We start from the raw sequence: 5979 nt of genomic DNA on the forward strand, positions 1-5979 counted from the left end.
ATGGGAGTATATGTTCTCTTTATTTTGCAATACATTTTAGACATATTTTCAAATGTTAAAAAGTTTGGAACAAAAAATTTGCACGAGCATATTCACGTGCTACGCGTCCACGAAGTTGTTTCTTGAAAAAACTACTTACCATGTGGCGTTGTAAAAAAGACAAATTTTGTTGCTAAAAATAAGGTTTTTTACAAGATAAAATTTCTCTTTTTACATAGACCACATAAAATATAAAAAAAAACTTGACGAACACACATATATTGTGGAGATGTGCATGTTGAATTTTTTGTCAATTTTTTTTGACATTTCAAAATATGCTTTTTTAGTATAGGGAACACGCACCCGGGAGCCGCATTGAATTTCTGTTTCGTTTACATTTTTTGCATCTTTTTCAATGTTTTGAGATATTGTTGCTAGGATGGCCGATATTTTCTTTTAATGGGGTAAAGGGTGGACCATTTCAGTTTTCACCTTGCACTTTTTACGGTTGGGTTGAACACCCAAAGTCAAATTGTTGGATCTGTCCATGCTTGTACTTATACCTTGATCATCGATGGAATACACTACATACATGGAATCATTTTTCAACATCTCAACACGTTATCCGTACGAGGATTGTCGCACTTCCTCCGCAAAACTCTCATCGGACTTTGCCGGGAACTCGATGGAATCTACCACCACACATAGGAATTGAGTGCCACTGCCGAGGCAAGGCCGGCCACGGGTGGGGCAAGGCCAGAGAAGGGTGGGGCAGTGGCACTAGGGAGTGCGTGTGACGGAGCCAGCAAGTGCAAGAGGCGGACAACCATGCAAGATCGGACTGCGGGCCACCATGCGCGACCAAGCGCACCGAGGGCGGAGAGCGGCTAGGCACGGTCAGGCTGTGGAGGGGAGTTGGTGGAGTTGGGGGAAATACGAGTAGGGAAAATAGGGAAAAATAGAAAAAAATACTGATAGATTCGCCTTTGTAGAAATATTTGATTTTATTGTTTTTGTTTATGGAATCTGCTTGATCGGAGCCTACATGAGCGTTTAAAACAGATTTTTCGTGGTCTATAAACCAGTGTTTAGGGCCGTGTCTTTACAAGATCCGCTAGAGTTACTCTAACAACCCTCTTTTCACTCTTTTGCGCTCAACGAGACTATGCTACTGATACATCTCCAACGTTTCTATAATTTCTTATGTTCCATGCTACTTTTATGATGATACACATATGTTTTATACACACTTTACATCATTTATATGTATTTTCCGGAACTAACCTATTAACAAGATGCCGAAGTGTCAGTTCATGTTTTCTGCTGTTTTTGGTTTCAGAAATCCTACAAAGGAAATATTCTCGGAATTGGACGAAATCAACGCCCAGTATCTTATTTTTCCCGGAAGCTTCCAGAGCACCGAAGAGGGGCCAGAGGGGAGCCCTGGGGGCCCCACCCCCTGGCTCCTCCGAGGCTGCCCTTCCGCCTATATAAAGCCTCCGTCTCGAAAACCCTAAGACAATAAGCCACGATACGAGAAAAGTTCCAGAGTCGCCGCCATCGCGAAGCCAAGATTCGGGGGACAGAAGTCTCTGTTCCGGCACGCCGCCGGGACGGGGAAGTGCCCCCGGAAGGCATCTCCATCGACACCACCGCCATCTTCATCGCTGCTGCTGCTTCCCATGATGAGGAGGGATTAGTTCTCCCCCGAGGCTGAGGGCTCTACCGTAGCTATGTGGTTCATCTCTCTCTTTGTGATCTAGTTGAATATCATCTATGTGCTACTCTACTGATGTTATTAAAGTAGTCTATTCCTCCTTCATGATGTAATGTTGACAGTGTGTGCATCATGTAGTACTTGGTATAAGCTATGATTGTGAACTCTTGTAGATTATGAAGTTAACTATTACTATGATAGCATTGATGTGATCTATTCCCCCTTTCATAGCCTGAAGGTGACAGTGTGCATGCTATGTTAGTACTCGGTATAATTGCAATGGTCTATTATGCACTCTAAGGTTACTTAAATATGAACACCGAATGTTGTGGAGCTTGTTAACTCCGGCTTGAGGGAGCTCTTGTAGCCCTACACAACGAATGGTGTTTGTCATCCAACAAGAGAGTGTAGAGAAAGTAGTATTTGTTTATTCAGTTATGTGATCAATGTTGAGAGTGTCCACTAGTGAAAGTATGATCCCTAGGCCTTGTTTCTAAGCATCGAAACTCCGTTTATTTACTGTTCTACTGCATGTTTACTCCTTGCCATATTTTATTCAGATTGCTATTACTACTCATAACCATCCATATTACTTGTATTTCACTATCTCTTCGTCGAACTAGTGCACCTATACATCTGACAAGTGTATTAGGTGTGTTGGGGACACAAGAGACTTCTTGTATCGTAATTGCAGGGTTGTTTGAGAGGGATATCTTTGACCTCTACTTCCCTGAGTTCGACAAACCTTGGGTGATTCACTTAAGGGAAACTTGCTGCTGTTCTACAAACCTCTTCTCTTGGAGGCCCAACACTGTCTACAGGAATAGAAGCGTGCGTAGACATCAAGCTATTTTCTGGGCGCCGTTGCCGAGGAGGTAAGGTAAAAGGTATTCACATCCTCCGACTACTAAGCTATTTCCTAGATCATTGTTGCCGTGTGTGAGTGCTCGAAGCTATTTCCTTTAGATCCTGCAATTGCATCTTTTTGTTTCTTGTTTACACTAGTTAGGCTTAATGGAAAACAACAAAAATATTAGAGATATTTATAGTATCTATCTTGAGTTAGGACATGAGGTGTTTGAAGAGAAAATTAAAAAACCTATGGAACTTTATATGCATGATAATGTCAATGTTATTAGTATGAATGCTTTGAACACTATTATTGCTAATGCTATGGAAGAATTTAAGCTTGGGGAAGCTGGTTTTGATGAGAATGATATTTTTAGTCCCCCAAGCATGGAGGAGAAAATTTACTTTGATGATACTTTGCCTCCCATTTATGATGATTATAATGATAGTGGTATTTTGGTGCCACCTACTATGGAGGATAAAGTTTATTATGATTATACTATGCCTCCTATATTTGATGATTATGGTGATGAGAATAATAATGATAGCTACTTTGTTGAATTTGCTCCCACTACAATTAATAAAATTGATTATGCTTATGTGGAGAGTAATAAAATTGGTTATTACTTATAAGTCTATTTTGTACAAGAGCCCTCCTATCTGATAGAAAAGGGTCCCATGATCCCGAGCCGATCTTACCTTGGCTCGCAAACCCACTTTTATGCATGTGAATAAGAATGCTTTATGTGATAGTTATATTGTTGAGTTTGTTCATGATGCTACTGGAAATTATTATGAGAGAGGAAAATATGGTTGTAGAAATTTTCATGGTACTAAAACACCTCTCTATATGCTAATTTTTTTGAAGTTACTTGTGTTTTATCTTCCTATGCTTGTCACTTTGTTCTACATGAACTTATTTGTGTACAAGATTCCTATGCATAGAAAGTGGGTTAGACTTAAATGAGTTTTGAACTTGCTTTTGATGCTCTCTTTTGCTTCAACTCTTATTTTTTGCGAGTGCATCATTAAAATTACTGAGCCCATCTTAATGGCTATAAAGAAAGCACTTCTTGGGAGATAACCCATGTTTTATTTTGCTACTGTTTTGTTGTTTCTTGGAAGTTGTTAATACTGTAGCAACCTCTCCTTATCTTTATTTTATTGCATTGTTGTGTCAAGTAAAGTCTTTGATAGTAAAGTTGATACTAGATTTGGATTACTACACAGAAACAGATTTCTTACTGTCACGAAATTGAGCCGCCCCTGCTGTAGAAACAGATTTCTTACTGTCACGAAATTGAGCCGCCCCTGCTTTTTCATCTGAGTAAGTAACGTTCCCCTGAAAAATTCGTCTTTACAGACTGTTCTGTTTTGACAGATTCTGCCTTTTATTTCGCATCGCCTCTTTTGCTATGTTGAATGGATTTCTTTGTTTCATTAACTTTCAGTAGCTTTGGGTAATGTCCAGAAGTGTTAAGAATGATTGTGTCACCTCTGAATATGTGAATTTTTGATTATGCACTAACCCTCTAATGAGTTGGTTTTGAGTTTGGTGTGGAGGAAGTTTTCAAGGGTCAAAAGAGGAAGATGATACAATATGATCAAGAAGAGTGAAAAGTCTAAGCTTGGGGATGCCCCCGTGGTTCATCCCTGCATATTTCAAGGAGACTCAAGCATCTAAGCTTGGGAATGCCCAAGGCATCCCCTTCTTCATCGACAACTTATCAGGTCACCTCTAGTGAAACTATATTTTTATTCCGTCATATCCTATGTGCTTTACTTGGAGCGTCTGTGTGCTTTTATTTTCGTTTTGTTATTTTCATTCTCTGAATAAATTCATGCTTGTGTGGGAGAGAGACACGCTCCGCTTTTTCATTTGAACCCTTGTGTTCTTAGATTTACTTTTAATGTTCATGGCGAAAGTTAAAAACTGCTGCATTTATTGCTATTTGGTTGGAAACAGGAAATGCTTCATGTGGTAATTGGTATATTGTCTTGAATAATTTGATACTTGGCAATTGTTGTGCTCAAATAGATCATGTTTAAGCTCTTGCATCATGTACTTTGCACCTATTAATGAAGAACTACCATAGAGCTTGTTGAAATTTGGTTTGCATGATTGGTCTCTCTAAAGTCTAGATATTTTCTCGGTGAAGTGTTTGAACAACAAGGAGACAGTGTAGAGTCTTATAATGCTTGCAATATGTTCTTATGTAAGTTTTGCTGTACCGGTTTATACTTGATTTTGCTTCAAACAACCTTGCTAGCCTAAGCCTTGTATTGAGAGGGATTACTTCTCGTGCATCCAAATCCTTGAGCCAAAAACTATGCCATTTGTGTCCACCATACCTATCTACTACATGGTATTTCTCTGCCATTCCAAAGTAAATTACTTGAGTGCTACCTTTAAAAATTCTATCCTTTGTCTTTGCAATATATAGCTCATGGGAAAATAGCCTTAAAAACTATTGTGGTAAAGAATATGTAGCTTATGTGTCTTATTTCTTATAAGTTGCTTGTTGAGCGGTAACCATGTTTCTGGGGACGTCATCAACTATTACACCTTTGTTGAATATCATGTGAGTTGTTATGCATGTTCGTTTTGTCTGAAGTAAGGGTGATTTATCATGATCAAATGGTTTGAGTATGTATATTGTTAGAGAAGAACATTGAGCCGCTAACTAAAGCCATGATCCATGGTGGAAGTTTCAGTTTGGACATTAATCCTCAATCTCTTATGAGAATATTATCTGTTGTTGAATGCTTATGGATTAAAGAGGAGTCCATTATCTGTTGTCTATGTTGTCCCGGTATGGATGTCCTTAGTTGAGATCAATCAAAAACGAGAAATCAAATGCGATATATCTCCTTGGACCTTTGTACATGCGACATAGAGGTACCCCTTTGTGACACTTGGTTGAAACATATGTTATGCAATGATAATCCATGTAAATCCAAGCTAATTAGGACAAGGTGCGGGCACTATTGGTATACTATGCATGAGGCTTGCAACTTATAGGATATCTTATACATAACACATATGCTTTATTACTACCGTTGACAAAATTGTTTCTTGTTTTCAAAATAAAAGCTCTAGCACAAATATAGCAATCCATGCTTCCCTCTTCGAAGGACCATTTTTATACTTTTATGTTGAGTTAGTTTTGAAGGAGATATGCCCTAGAGGCAACAATAAAGTGGTTATTATTTATATCTTTATGTTTATGATAAATGTTTATATATCATGCTATAATTGTATTAACCGAAACATTAGTACATGTGTGATATGTAGACAAACAAAGAGTCCCTAGTATGCCTCTTAACTAGCTTGTTGATTAATGGATGATTAGTTTCATAATCATGAACATTGGATGTTATTAATAACAAGGTTATATCATTGTATGAATGATGTAATGGACACACCCAATTAA

The sequence above is a fragment of the Lolium rigidum genome, chromosome 4 (genome assembly GCF_022539505.1).
Source record: "Lolium rigidum isolate FL_2022 chromosome 4, APGP_CSIRO_Lrig_0.1, whole genome shotgun sequence".
Lineage (NCBI taxonomy): Eukaryota > Viridiplantae > Streptophyta > Magnoliopsida > Poales > Poaceae > Lolium > Lolium rigidum.